General features: G+C 40.3%; 1 long non-coding RNA gene across 1 annotated transcript in view; it reads left to right on the top strand.

Moving 5' to 3' along the window:
- The window catches only part of LOC103819486 (uncharacterized), a 33,951-nt gene extending 18,249 nt beyond the window's left edge, over positions 1 to 15,702 (top strand). Inside the window, exons 4-5 of the long non-coding RNA XR_007780440.1 lie at positions 5,395 to 5,529; positions 15,451 to 15,702. This is a non-coding gene — a long non-coding RNA (uncharacterized LOC103819486). The remainder of the gene's footprint in view (positions 1 to 5,394; positions 5,530 to 15,450) is intronic.
- The last annotated feature ends 317 nt before the right edge of the window (positions 15,703 to 16,019 follow it).

Raw genomic sequence — 16,019 nt, 5'->3', positions numbered from 1 at the left:
AGAACATGTGCAGGGCAGAAAATGCTGTTGCTAATTTTGAGGGGTTTTTGGTAATTAGGGCATTACATTTCTTTGACTCTGGCTACAAAAGCCATGAAGTTAGATTACATTAAAAGGTTTCACACCATGTGAAAAACTGAAACTCAGAATTTTTCTGGGCATCAGGTCAACCATGTGGCCACATGCTGGGGGAGAACAAAATGCTCTACAGCTTTCCTACTTTACTTCTGAGTCTATGGGCAAACATTAGACAGCGTGTAACTTGATTAGGGAAGCAAGCTTCATGTTTCTGCAGCACACAGACAAAGCCATACCAAATCAAACCAGTACCCATTTTCACACTCTGTTTTTGCCTCCTGAAGAAAGGCAGCTGTGTATCCCTGAGGGCAGCAATGTTAAAAGGAAGGAATTTTCATCATTCATCAGGTTTCTTCTCTTCAGAAACTGGTTGATCAGGTCTCTTTTTCCCCCAGGTCTTTCCCAGGCCTAGAGGAGAGGCAGCCCTATGATGTGTGGGGTTTATGTGGTGTGCTTTGGGATCGACAAACAAAGCTCATTAACCCTGTTGTAATCTATAAATCCCATGCAGCTTGGCAGAAAAGAACAAAGCTGGTGACTCTCCTGGACTGATGTACTTGGCAGACAGACAGGGCAGTCAACACCAAGCCTGTTTGGGGTTTTTGTCTCTTACTGTTGTATTCTCTTGACTCTGACAATCTGATCAGACAAATATTCTCATTAACTACTGCTAAAAGAAAAAACAGGAGTTGAGCCTGTTACAGTTGAGCCTGATATGGTGAGACGCCAATGTAATTTGTAAAGAAGCAGCTCATCTGGAAAATGAAAACTTTTCCAGCAGTATTTTTTTTTTTCCTAAGGAGGGGAATACTTGAAGATATTCTTACTTAATTGATGTTCAATTTTTCTAAAAAGACAACAGGACGAGATAAAACCATGTTTTACTAGTTCTTTTCTTTTTCTCTCTGGTGTCTGTGTCCTTCATCATCAGGAGACTGGTGCAGAGTTTTCCAGGGCTGAGTATCTGTCTAAATCTTCCTTTTATTTCCTTCTCTCTCTGGGTAGTGATCCAAGAAACAAATATTGAACTTAAATTACTGTTATTTTATATATGTTACTTGAGCTCCGTGTGCATCTAGTCCAACTACCTCTATGACTAAGTTAAATGAAAAATAATATTTCTCTTAAAATATAACTCCTCACCTGCTTTTCTAACTAACTCCTTGCCTGCAGTTAAGTGCAGCATCTGGGAAGTAATCAGCTTCAAGAGGCAGACATCTATCACTTGCACTAAAAAGGAGACACATGAGCTGTGAGCAGCAGGGTGCTATAGCTGTTGAGATCAGGCAAGACAGAGACACAAGATCAAACACAAAGCTGGAATGCAGTGCTCTGCACTCAGAAATGTGGTCGTGGTTGTGAGAGCTGTGAAGCAGACCTGTTGAGTTCAGTGGAGAGGCCTTCACTGAACTTGACAGAAACAAGATCTAGACAACATGAGCAAGAAGCAAGCACTAGTACTACAGTGGTTAAAATCAGCTTTAGAATGTGTGTGAAACTGATCAAATCAAATTCTCCTCTGAAGTATTTGCTCCTTGGTGACAGGCCTGTGATGTTTGGTGGCCCCACCATGGCAGAGGGGAGCAGATGTGTGCTCTGCAGCAGCACCATCAGCCCTGCTCCCAGGCGAGCAGCGCCCACGGGTGCCTTGCCCTGGGGCACGGCAGCACAGGCAGCACAGGGCTGGCACTGCACGACTGGCTGCACCACAGCCCAGCCTGAAAGGCATTCCAGACACCTGGCTGCACAGCTCTTCCACCCCCACCTCCTTTCACACACCTCTTCAACATTTATGAAGAGCAGACAGAGACATAACTGCATCCATGGAGAGATTGCCTCCGAGTGGGGATACAGACTCTTCCCTCAGCTCATCACTGCAGGAGCTTGGGAAGGGGATGGTGCTGATTCCAGGCAAGCCAGGGCTTGAGGCAGAATGATAGGCTAAGCCTATGCTTCTCGTAGGGTGCAGTGCAGTACAGGTGCACAAAGCCATAGACCTTTATTGTTTGTGCATAAGGACTTGCATCTAAATTGAAGAAATGATCCTCTGATATCCCAATAGGATACTGTCGATGTTGCCCTTCCAAGGAATGTTTGTGTTCTACTGGGACTTTGCCAAGGCATGCTTTAAGCTCCATTCCAGACTTCTGCTTTGTTAAGTTGGTGTCTATATGCACAAGTTATTTTAGTATTAGAACTTAAATGTACTTCTCTTTGAAAGGCATATATATACTGTGGTGCTGCATCTCATCATTGTTGGTTGGAAAAATCTCTCTAGCCTACATGAAACAGCTTTCTACTTTTCCCCATTCATTTGATATTCACTTGGCATTTCTCAGCTCCAGGCTGGGAAATTTTTTGTTTTAAAGTCTAGATATGAAACCTCATATTTGCAGTTAGAAGGTCAAAGTCAACTGACTGGGTAATTTAACATTTAGTTTTGTTGGTGAAAGAGTAGTTGCTGGATAGCCCTCTGGGATGGGTTGGGTATAGAGAAAGGTGAAACCAGTATCTGGAAGACAGTATTAATGGTAGGAGGTGGCTAGCAAAGGAAACTGGAGAAGGAATGTACTAAGTCATGACAGATATGGACAAAACTTTGTGGTCTGTATAAAATACCTTTTGCTCTTAGAAACATGGATGGGAAATGTCATAATGTCAAACCTGGTTTGGAATGCAAACGAAAGTAGACAAAGAAAGTGCTTATGAATCTGTAATTGCCTTACCTTATGTCTGTTAGGTTTTAATAAAACCCTAACCTTGCAGTGTTGTTGTGGTTTAACCCCAGCCAAAATTCCTTTACTGTGAAAGACATTAACCCTGCTCCAGCCAAAACCAGTACAAGTGTGCTGTGCCTCATATTGCCAGACCTCATTTTTGTTACTCCAGCTATGATCCTTTCAGTGTGGGACCCACTACTTTATGATCCTTTCAGTGTGGGACCCACTACTTTTCCATTTGCTGCAATGCCATTTTTCTTATTCACAAAATATAGGAATATTTTCTATGCTTTTTATGTTTTCTTTGCTTACATGTTCTGGGTTCCTCTGAAGTGAAGAAAAACTTGACATGCTTGAAAAGTGCTCCTGCTACAGATGGCCATACAGACTAAGCACACAGTTGTGGCGCTTTCTGCTCTGTGCCTCTTACATCCCACAAATTCCTCCACCCCAAAGCACACATGTGGCATTTGGCAGTGCTGTAGGAACCTGCTGTGGTCCACCCCAGAGATGACTGCTTGTGACTGCCCTTTTTCCTATAGGGGCACAATCATCTGAGTTCATTCGACTGGATATTTTTTCCCACATTCATTTCTGTCTCCTGTGCCATGTGCCTGATGTGGCTAGAAGTAGATGAGAGGAATTACTGTACAATTATACAACATGTTGTGAAAGAAATGCATACAATTCTTTTGAGGGTCTTGCTCTCTTATGTAACACTGTGCTATATGATGTAAACATATAACTTGGTTTTGACCTTATTAGTAGCTTAGTTTTGTGCTCAGACAAATCAAATCCTTCTTAAGTATCTGCAAAAGAAATGCATAAATTGTTAAATATTTGGGTTTCCAACTGTCTTTCTAAATGTCCTGAATATTTCAACTGTCTTGTCACATTATTGCAATTGCCTTTCATTGGTCTCAGCAGAATGTATCTGGTCCAAACTTACAGCAGCTTAATATTAAAACATCCTTGTGCCAACACTGTGATTTGCTGACTTTATGAATTATTAAGGCATCTGGGTGCAGGAATATATTTCAGAGACAGCTTTGCAAGCCTTTGCCATTAGCAGTATTATGACAAAATAATCTGGGAGTTTTGGTACCTTGAGGAGCACAGCCTGCTTGGAGAACCCAAATGTGTCCATTAGCTGAACTGTAGTGAAGCCCTGCAAGGCATACAGGAATGGGCTGTGGAAGTGACGTGAGGTTTCCAGAGTGTGCAAGCACACTTGCAGTGTGCTAATGGAGGGCAGCCCATGGCACCTTTAGGAGAGAGTTACTTCCAGTCCCTTGGCCCGTGGAGATGACAGGTTCCCCGAAACCTTCAGCTCTGCCCAGCTGCTCCCCAGGGCTAAGGGGAGCTGAGAGCCTCCAGATCCTCACAAGATGAGAGGGTGCTCCCAAAGTGTGGAGATATGCAAGGCAAGGAAGGAGGCAAGCCACATCCAGGGAAAGGGACACAGAAGGCAGCTCCTCAGCTGGGGGTCACGGGGCTTCCAGCACTTCTGAGGTGGTACAAGGTCTTCTGATATTTAAACTGTGGTTTGCAGCAAGATGTGTGTGCAAGAACACGTCATTGGCAGCATCCAAGCAGGAGATGATTAAGACTTTCTCAACAGAGCACAGCTGTTCTGAGGAGATTTGGATTTAAATCAGCCCAGAGCAGCTCATGCCAGGCAGCAACCTGCTGCTGGCTTGGCAGCAGTTTTGCTTTGCAGTGTCTCCCAAGCCAATTTTCAGCCACTGGTGGCCTGTGCCAGGTGTTGTAAATGCCAAAAGAGACCCAGCAGCACATCTTCATCTGGGCTGTGGCCAAGCCTTCCTGTAGATTAAAACCATTTTATCTGTTAAGGGAACATGGAGGGAGTTACAAACACCTAAGCAAAAACTGATACAGATCCTAAAAGAAAGACTCGGAGGTGGAAAATATTAAATGGTCTACTTTGTGTTTCGTATTTTGAAATATGATTCCATTAGTATACTGATTAAATGCCATATTAGATATTCAACTCCAATATTAAAATTTTAATTCTATCTAGATTAGCTATGGAAGAAATTTAATTTCTATATTTAGTATCTCTTCCCTGTCACACAACCCAGAAGAGATTGTAGATGTGATGTGCAAGTTGAATTTCCATATTGTTCTCTTGCAGTTGGGCTATGCTTTGGAATGGTGCATGTAGTCAAGAAATAAATCAGTGCAATGCAAAGGAAATAGATTTTTCTCTTTTGTATTTAAAAAATAATGAAGTTAGATGGGATTTGAATAAAAGAGACTGAATACCAGGAGGCTTGGAAAGAGATATTACAGTGAGAGTGTCTGTTGGCTGCAGGGCTAGGAAAATGGAGGAGGGAATGCAAGTGAGAGATGATATGCAGACAAAAAATCCCCGAAAAAAACAGAAAGCCAGTCAGATCCAGAGAACATATTTTGTACTTTGGAGAGAAACATCTTAATTTAAGTACTAGCCAGAGAGTTACAGAAATCCCTCTGAATTTGTAGTGTAGCATGTTTGCTCTTTGTAGTAAGAGACACTTGTTCCTTTTTGTAATAAGACTATTTAGTATATTCTAATTGTTTCTGTTTTCCTCAGAGGTGATACTGGAAGACGCTTTGGACTCAGCTGTCCAAACAAATGCTCTACTTGTCCTGTGTCCAGAAGGCAACTGCTGGCTCATGTAGATCTTCACTAATGCTAAGAGGCATATTTGGTGACTAACTGTAAAAGGTAAGGCTCCTGGGTCAATTATAATTTTCTTTATGACTTGAACTAAAGCCTGTTGAAGTTACTGAGGTCCTATGATATCAGTAGAAACAAAAACTACAGGTTGGTTAACCTCCCCTTGGTTCCTGGAACAGTGATAGTACAGAGAGCTCTGGAAACCATTTTCAAGCACATGAAGAACAAGAAAATCATGAGGAGTGCTCAGAATGGATTCACCAAGGGAGTATTTACAAATTGCAACACAGGATGCACTATTCTTTCTGAATGTATCTGAATAGGAAACACATTTTTTCCTGTAAAAGTGCCAGAGCACTAGCAGAGGTTGCTCATAAAGGTTGTGGAGTTCCTACTCTTGGAGATTCTGGAGAGCCAACTGAATGTGATCTGAGCTCCTGGATACAGGTGGCCCTGTTGGAGCAGAGGATCTGGGCAAGATGACCTCAAAAGGCCTCTCACAATCCCAGCCATCCTGTCATTCTGTAATCCATGGTGCAATCCATTATAGGCAAAAACCAGCATGTCAACATGTAAATGTATTTATTTTTAAAATAAACACGTTACCCACTTTGGGAGTTGTGAGATTAGGAGTACCAAGATGCTGATTATCTATTCTGTGAGCTATTAGCATTAAACCAAGATGTCAGTGTGAGATTAAGCCCTGTTGGCTTTTACAGGATTATGCTTGTGTTCCTTTTGGGTCATCTTTGACAGGTGTTAGGCAGTGTCTAGAACTTTCTGGGTACAGACATAGTGGGTAGGTGTAGTTCTTCTGAGTGAATTGCCTCATAAATGTGCTCATGTGTGGCTGGCTCTGGCAGTCTCCTCTGATCTTACACTCTTCTGTGACCTCTCTGAAGAGGGAGGAGGACCCTTGTACCCTTCTCTCCCAGTACATTCATGTATCAGGTCAATGTCCTCCCCTGAAAAAGGTGACGTGCCCCTCCCACGAAACACATGCACAGATGTGATGACCAGACAGAATGACCTAGGGGACAGATATCTTTGAGAATCCAGTATTTGGGCGTTATTCCGTAAAATAGGAGGGAGTGGTAGGTAGTCAGCCTGCAAAAGTGAGTCAGAGACAAGGAGCTGGCTCCCAGGAGCTGGACACTACACACACACCACACTACATACTGCAATGTATCTGGGCACTCGCTGCTGACCTGGCATTTCCTGATGCTCTGATTTACTGGCCCATTCTTTCAGATATAGAGAAAGTGCTTGCATGGAGACATCAGAAGCATTTGAGGGATTTATGGTCAGAGCACAAAGTTTTCTGTAAGTCAGTAGGGTGTCTGTATGTAGATCTTTCATCTAGCTTTAAAATTCAATCCTGAAAGCTGTAAATGACCAGGGTAAAAGGAATTAGGTTCTTGGCAATTGCGTTAGAAGGCCTGCATCTGTGCCACTAAGAGGGAAAAACTACATAGATTGTCTGGATGTTTCTCCTCTGTTTGTTTTTTGGATTATTTTCATTAATCCAATTTCTGCTCATCAAAAGTATGTGCAGAAGTGGTTCTTGGGCACAGATAACACAGCTGTGCTTGCTGAGCGTGGATACCTGCAATGTGATCTCAATGACCTTTTAATCACAATTTAACTGAATAAGATTCATAAAGAGGTAAGTAATAATAAAACTTAAGGTTCATTTGAAATAGAGATAATACTCAATTATTGTAAAATGTTTAACAGAAGCCTTGCTTTTGTAGTCCTTGGAAATAAGCAATTTTCACTATCTCACAAGAACTATTATTTAGACACTGGGACAGGCTGATCTCTATTGAATAATTACCCAGGTCTTGAGTACATTAAAAAAATTAATTTTGAAACTGCAGAGAGGCAGAAATTGAGTCACATGCCTTTAAAGAGTCTGTGTCAGGTTTCCAGGGAAATGAACTCTCTTCATAAGGAGGTTTCATACGTTGTTTAATAAAAAAATGCAATAAAGACACACAGTGCAAGTCTTATGTTAGAAAATAGATGGGCTTATCAAACTTGTCTAACAATTGGAGCAGGGGAAGGGTTTAACAGCCAGCTTGGAACAAGGGCTGAAATAGCAAGAGCTGAAAGTGACTGTCAATGATCTAGGAGGGAGGGGAAAGAGGAGGGAGGACTGGTGGCTTACACTTTAGTACAGTTAACTGTTAAATGAACCTAATGTAATCCTTTTCTCTCCCCGTGGAATTTTTTATGCACATGTGAGCTTCAAACTGAGAAGGGAAATGCTTAGAAAATATGCCATAATTTAGTGTGGATTTTTTGTGCTGTTAGAGATGTGTCGAACCTTGTCTTGTAGGAGAGATCATATAATAGATTTTGAATCTGTGCTTTTGATTGAAATTTAGGATAAGAGTTTTAAAAATATAAAAAAAGTTTCCTTTTTCTTGGGTCCTGCACAAAATTTTTGCTGGTATGGTCACCTGATATAAGTTTTGCCATGAAGGTAAAAGACAAAGATGAATTTTTAAAAAGAACTTTTCCATTGAGAGATTGAATGGCTTTCAGACATTAGATGAGAAGATAGGAAATTTCAAGTAAAATTTTGGAAGCTGATGCAGAGGAAAACACAGAAAAAGGAGTGCATGAACAATTGTGATATGCCTGTAACATATACCTCCTATGTTAATGGGAGAGATTTTCTGTCAGTTTTCTTCTGTGTAAGAAAATCAAAGCCTAAAGGAAAACAACAATATTCTTTCAACACTCTTTATAGGCTAAAATATCTTGAGATATTCCACCCAAAAATTTAAACACTTTTCTGACACTTCAAGACTTTTCTAGTGTCATTCATACTATATTTATTATAAAGAAATAGTTGATAAATGAAATAGGTAACCCCAAAGTTAACTTGAAAGAAAGTTGGGTTAGGATGAATTTTGCTTGCAAAATCATTATATTTAGGATTGAGTCTTTTACCACAATGATGGTCATTGTCTTTATTGATTTTTTAAGAGCAAGGCTTAATGGTTGACTCACGTGTGTAGTAAAATCTTCAGCACCATAACGAAGGAGTGATGCTTCATTTATCAAATGAGACTGGTTGCTAGGAACTTAGAGCATCTTAACTATAGATAATGATGTTCACAGTGAAGGTAAATTAATCCTGAACAGTTCAAAATTCAGTAATGTTCATATGTGGAAAATTATTCAAGCATTAGAGGTTTACTCTAGAGTCTATCTTCCAGGAATTTGCTTGTCTTAGGAGGAAAAGCTCTTAGCATAAATATCTTGAAAAAACAGGATGAAAGATGCCAATGTCCCAACATGTTCATCGTTGCGGTAGACCTTGAGGTCCTGTGTTCAGCAGGAGGAGCATAGCCAGAGTTTTCTAATGGTTTCATTTTCATGCCACAGCCTCTATTCCACCTCCCACATATATGTTCTTTGCCTCACAATGCCTCAGTGCACATATTATGCCCTCACTTCTTTTAGACGTTTCTCACACGCTTCTGGTATCCTTCTCCCATGATTATGGTGTATCCAGTTGCTGACTGGGTCTGTAGGGTTAAATTTTGTGTATCAAAAAGCTCTTGGTGTTCATGTTGCAGCCTTCACATCTGAATTCTCATTGCCTCTTCCAAATATAGTGAATTAGAGCTACCTAATATCCTTGGAGCTAGGAAATATTCCTATGCCTATTTTCTGGATGATTTAGAGGTTTTCAAAAGCACAAGAGAATTTAGAAACGTTGTCTCTTTGTGGGAAACTATACACAAAATTCCAAAATGTTATGAGATGGAAATATTGGTTAAGAGGATTATTTTACTTCAGCTTTATGAATGTTTATTGCAGTGAAAGCAAGTTGTATGGAGGCTGTTTGAACAATAAAAAATATTGCCCATACAATTTCTTTGAATGAGAAACAGTACTGACCCAAGGAATTTTTGGCAATATTTTGCCATATACTTTTTACTCAGTTGGAGAGCTTCCCTATCTCTAAACTAGCAACAGTTACTTGCTTTCAGCATTTCTAGATAAATCTTTGTCCCTTTTTTTTGGTGTCACTTTGTGCCTCTGTAAAAACATCAAAGATCCGTTGCTGCAGCATCTGTTTCATTTTCGAGATCAAACATTTCACTGAGATAAGCCTTCTATTACATGTAATGGTAAGTTTGCAGCAGCAGCAGCAGCTCTCACATAGGTGTGGGGGATTTAAAAATAACAAATTACTTGAGATCTGCTGGGACAAGAGCAAGGGAAAGGCCACGAAAATCACAGTCATAGAATGGTTTGGATTGGAAGACACCTTAAAGCTTATCTAATTCCACCCCCTGCCATGGGCATGGACACCTTCCACTTGACTGGTTTGCTCAGAGCTCCATCCAGCCAGAACACTGCCAGGGTCTGGGCCACCCACAACTTCTCTGGGAAACCTGATCCAGGGCCTTATCACCCCCAGAGTAAAGAATTTCTTTCCTAATATCTAATCTAAACCTTTTTCTCTTCAGTTTGAAGCCATTTTCCTTTGTCCTGAGCAGTGGTTTCAGCTGGCTGGGGTTAAACCACACCATGCTGTCACTCCATGCTCTTGTAAAAAGTTCTGCTCCATCTAGCTTGTAGGTTACCCCTTCAGGTACTGGAAGGCAGAAATTAAGTCCCTCCAAACCCTTCTCTTCTTCAGGCTGAACAATTCCAATTCCTTTAGCCTTTCCTCATAAGAGACATGGTCCATCACTCTGATCAGCTTGGTGGCCTCCTCTGGACTCACTCCAACAGCCTGATGTCAAAATAGCCGAGCTGCAGTTCTTGCACCTGTCAATTCCCTGCCTTCAAAAATGTCTTTAATGTCAGCATCATATCAGGATTTTGTCAAAGATTCCCTACTCATTACCATCTGTCTTGTAAGGTTAAGTTCACACTGTACAATTATGATTGTAAGAAAAAGTGATCTTTTTTTAACATATTCCATGAAAAACTTAAGATTTCATTCAGATTTTGTATAAGTATGCACTCTATAAAATTTTTAAGAGTTTTTGCAGTGTCATTAATTTAAACTGATAGCAAAAGTGGTCATTCACTACTGTCCTGATTAAGCCCCAGACGTATGGAACCTCCTCACTTTTGTAGGAGGACTTGAAATACCAAAGGTCAAGGGCCCCCAAATCAAAAAGCAAGCCTAAATATTCCTTTTCTTGTTGTTTTCTATCACAATTTATTTAAGCCATTCTTCTTGTGACTCAGAGGAACCAGGTATGCTTTTAGCCTTGAACTTGGTGGTGGGCAAAAAAGCCTTGTGTTTATTTACTGTCTTTGCTGACATGTTTGAACAATGCCTGGTGAGAGTCCTCGCTGCTCTGTTCATCAAGAGCTGCCTGCTCAGACTGGGCAGCTAAATTCCCTAAATTCCCTCTGTCCAGACCAGACCATCCCTCTTCCTCCATTTTGCACACTACCCCTTCCCAGGGACTAAATGAATGACCAGGAAGTCTAATGGAAAACTGTAAAAGCTATTAGATTGCAAGCCAATATCTGATAACAAGAGCAGCAATAGATTATTTATTGTCTGTTGGTTTCAGACTATGATTGTGGTACTGTCTTGGCACTGATCTTAGTATGCAGTTGCAAAATGCATTAGCAAAGCCCCCACTGTTTAAACATTCATTACAGGGAAATGAACATTTCATCAATTAATGTGAACCTTGGCCAGTGCATATCTTTGGAAAGAGCCTTGAACAGCTCCAAACCAACCTCTTTTCTGGAGGAAAGGGCCTGGACAGTGGCTGGCAAACAGATTTGCATTAGCTGAAGAAAGAGAGTTCAGAGTATAACATCATCCTCTGACTGCCATGTCTCTTGGGCCTGTGTCTTCTTCAGGTTTTCTGCTCTTATGGATAAAAACAAATCTCAATTCTGTACATAGAATCAGGTAACCTGCTGAAAATTTTTATCAGGAGATTATGACCTCTTGTGTATTCCTATAAAAACAGCATGAGACAACTGAATAGTTTAGAGGAATGACTCTTCTAAAAACTCTTCACTACAAACATCTTCAGATTATTCTATTTAAAGCCACAAAAAATTCTCACTCTGTCTGGATAATGTTGATTTATTTTCAGCAATCTATCTCTATCTCCCATGTCTGAGAATATACACACTAATTTAATTTACACTTATTAGTTTACACTAATTTGTCTCTTTCTCTAGAGGTGGTTAGTGAGAAAGAAGTTTGTCTCTGATTAAATTAAGCGCAGTTAGTTTTTCAAGTTATTTGTGTAAGGGTTTGTAGCATCCATTATTGCATATTTTTGCAGAATTTTAACAATTTTTAGCTATATCACCCAAATAATTAAATTTGATGGGCAACTCCCTGACAAAATGAGAGATATCATAGTCCAGAGAGATACAACAAAGTATTTGGGTTTGACATCTCTTCGCTGTGTTACACTAAATATTATTTATTGTAGGCCATAATAGTAGGAATTCTCCTGTCCCCTAGTGGCTATTTCATTTTCTGAGTTCAGTACACTCATTACCGTTTCTGTCAGAAATTATGACCTGCCTTGTGGTTTGATTTTCATCAGAAAAGGACACAAAAACAAACTCACTTAAAAATACTTTCTGCTATAAATCACGACCCCTAATAGGAGTCCTATGAAATTAAGAGCAATTGTAGCTGTTTAACTTTCCAGGAAAGTGCCAGAGACCATGTGGTGCCCTTTCACACAAGGTTGCAGTGAAAAATGAAAGCAATGAAACACGGAGACAGCTAGAAAAGTGGCTTCTGTTTTTATTGAAGTAAGTAGTTGATATTTTGACACAGTGCTAAATTTGCTTAACTTGTCAAAACAATGTTCTGAGAGGACAGGAGTGGCATAGAGACTCCCTCTCCCCTGCATCCTGGTATCAGGCTGAGCTTGTGCACTCAGACCCCACCACCTGCTGGCTTAGAGCCATTTCTGCAGCATTGCCTGACCTGCAGCCTGAGCACAGCAATAACTTCATGAGGTAACATTAAAAGGAGCTTTATGAGTGAGTCTTGTATGATGCTACTGGTCCTAATGAGTGAAAAGCTCTGCCCAGCTTCAGTAGGCTAGAGAGGGGGGAAATGCATGATGTTTGTAAAGTACCTGCAGAACAGAGGTTGTGTTGAAATGTAGTTCATACATTGAAACTAGTTCAAATTGCTTGTGTAGAATGATCAAATCTTTCCATAAAACTCTATAGTTTGAACAAATCCAAGAAGAGTATTGTGTGATCCTTATGTCTCAGAGTGTTTTATCTCCATGATATTCCATTGCTTAAAGACTCTTTTGATACTTCTACCCTACATAAGCCTGGTTCGAGAGTTCTCAAACATATATCAGGAATTCTGGTCTCCAGAGATCATCCATAATGTTCTGCTACACTTTCTCCAGTCATGCAGTATTTTGCATGACTTGATATAAGCTGTGTTGGAGCTTCAGCTGATGTGAGGGATAGTCTTGCAGTAACTTTTTGTATTGAGCTTGGAGCCAGCAGTACAGGTCTCTAGGGAGCTCTACTCTGGGAAGCTCCAAGTGCAGTCAGGACTGCCAAACCTCAGCATTTCACTGAAAGCTGACAATATCTGTTGCTTCTCATGAAGCCTTTGTCTCCTTGCTCAACGTTACATTCAAATGCTGGCCATCACAGGAGAGTGCTGGCATCCATGTCTATGGAGCAAAGGGTTTAGGGGCAGGGGGGCTCCACCTTGACAAGCACTGACAAGGCAGACTGACAGGACTTTGAGTGCCTTGGGAGCACACTTCCTTCTAGGCTGTGAAGAGACTGTTAGCTCAGATGCAGCACTAGTCAGAATGTCTGTGTTTGGTCTTGTGTCTCTCTGTGCAAACCTGACTTAAGGAGCCAATAAACAGGATCCTGTCAGGACTCAATAAAGATTAATAATTAAAAATACAGACCTTTTTTTTTAATAGTTTGGCTGGCTCTGATTTAATTCAGGTGAACAAGTATTCAGCTTACCCTTGGGTCAGAGGAGGAGTGGATTTCTTGAATGGAGCTTTTTTCGCACCTATTTTCTTGTACGCAAATCTGCAGTTTAGCATACTATTTCCACTATCAGTGGAAAAATCTGAGATTTTCAAAGGAACTTAATTATATTGGAGTTCAATGGATGACTAACCTGAACCTCTATGAATCTTCAGTGAAAACAGGGCCAGTTTTGCCAAGATATTCTAGCCTAAAGGATAGTACCTGGCATAAAGGGGAGATGTCTTGGTATCTACCACATCAGTGGATATCCTTATTTTACTAAAAGTCTTATTTAGTTATTAAACCAATACATAAATTGGCACAAACTGGCAGACAATTCCTAGTCAGAAGGGAAGAGGTAGGGACCATAACCTGGGCAGGCACTGTGCCTTTCCTGTACTTCCACACCGTCCAGGTGCAAAGTGACCTGAGAAGTTTGTGCAGGCGCAGTTGTTCCCTTTAGTCTTGTGCTTTACAGCATTGGAGCTGCAATGCTTGCACGTGAAAGTTATATATAAGATTTAACAGATGTCTGCTGCAAACCTTATCTTTTTATACAATTCTCTTTTTTGTAGAGATTCTTTGACAGATACGTTAATTAATTTTTTTTTTTTTTACTACTTCTTAGCACCATAAATGGATTTCATGTAGAATGGCTATAATGTTTTCTGTCTGCTAATTACATCAATAATAAACAACCCACTCCATACAAACGTGGAAAAAAAACCCCTCAAAACTCTGCTCATTTACCCACTTCTCTGTTGTTGATACACAGCCAAATGCAGTCCTTATTTTTAAGTCAATGGAGCAACTATGTGGATAAATTTATGCATTTTGAACAAATTACACAAAACAATCTTTTAGTTTGTTTGCACAGGCACAAATGGTGTAAGGAGTCATGGAGCAGCATAACATATGCTTCTGTATCCTTTTTTTCTCAGTAAGAACCTCAGCTGAGCAGGGAAACTATTATTTTACTAGACTAAAATGTAATGTAGCTAACATATTCATAATGGATTCTTATGATCCACTTTTTTTCCCCAATGACTCATTTTCAGAGCTGACTTCAATACTCCAAAAGCTGAAAAACATAATTCAGAGCAGCTTCCTGGTCTAAAATATTGATTCACTAGTTCAGTGTGGCAGACTTTCCTGGTAAGTAAAACACAAACCAGCTGAATATCCCAATTCTTTCAGTGAAATCATCAGGGAAGTGTTTGATCACAACTCCAATAAGCTCCAAATATATTTTAAAACTGGAGTGTATGTTTATATATCTTCCCAGAGCAAAGAGGGTTTTCTGAACTTGTACCAAAACCAGAAAGTTTTGTCTAGAAACCAAAAGAAGACAAATTACAATGACACACCTTAACTAAAATGTATGAAAGTCTTCCATGTGGTTCTATAATTAGGCGAACAGAAGCCAAGAATTTCTCTTACACATTCAAAAGAAGCAGTAGCAAAAAATGCAGCAAAAATAAGAGAAAACTGACCATGAGAACACCAGAACTTCTCTTTGTTTATTTCTTCCTGAAATGCTCAACCATGAGTGCCCATGAACTATGTTTGCATATTTCAGAATTTTGTTCTAATGCTTGGGCCTTGTTAAATCTCAGCTATAAAATTAAATTTAGCCTGTTTTAAATACAATCATGAATTAAACTTCTCAGAATTTTATTATAAAAAAAATTGTTGGTGTTTGATAGTTGTGGATTTAGAATTTATAATTTTCTTTTAGCAAAACCAATGCTTGTGACTTTTCATCTTTAGGTGAGACTACATACTGTTCACCTTCAGAATTTGAATTCTGCTGGCAAGTGAAATTCCTGGGGTTCTGCTCCCCACCAAACCCAGAATCTGGATCCAGTTCTGTCGCCTCATTTACTTGAGCATTTCAGTGACTTTAGTAGAATTAGGACATTATTCAAGCATGTCTTGCAACCCTAAGATAAACCTTACTTTCCTTTTTTACAGCCAAAAGACAAAGTCTCTGAGAGATCAGAAGATTTAAGCAGAACTATCTGAAGTCTACTTGCCCCCTTGTCTGCTGTCTGAGCCTCCCAGTGTCTGAAATTTTGAAACTGAAATCCCTTTGATGCCTGAAGGACTTCTCCTGGGCATATTAGAGGTTCTTTGTTCCTGCGGCTGCATGGATCATCTTGAGGCTGAAGACTAAGCCTGTCAGGATTCACAAACCTGCTGATTCCTCACTCAGCCTGTTTAAAGAACCATTTGTCATGTGTGCTCAGACACCTGCTTCACTGGCCTTCCTGTTAAATGGAAGTTCTTCCATCCAGAGCAATGGATGAGGCAAGACCTTTGTGTTCTTCACAGCTTGAGCCAGGAGGTTTGACCTCAATTCCCACATTAGCCTTGCAGATTGCTCCAACCAGCAGGAGACAGGTTCCCTGGAGTTGAAGGACAAACTGGGGAAAATGACCTAGGTCTCCACATGAAGCCATGCTGCTAGCAAAAAAAAAAAAAAAGATGTAGAGTGATGTAGGACTACAGCCAAATGTAGATCTTTGGGAATGGGCATCCAG

The sequence above is a fragment of the Serinus canaria genome, chromosome Z, assembly GCF_022539315.1.
Source record: "Serinus canaria isolate serCan28SL12 chromosome Z, serCan2020, whole genome shotgun sequence".
Lineage (NCBI taxonomy): Eukaryota > Metazoa > Chordata > Aves > Passeriformes > Fringillidae > Serinus > Serinus canaria.
The sequence above is the reverse complement of the archived record's forward strand: the minus strand, read 5'-3'. Positions and strand labels throughout refer to the sequence as shown.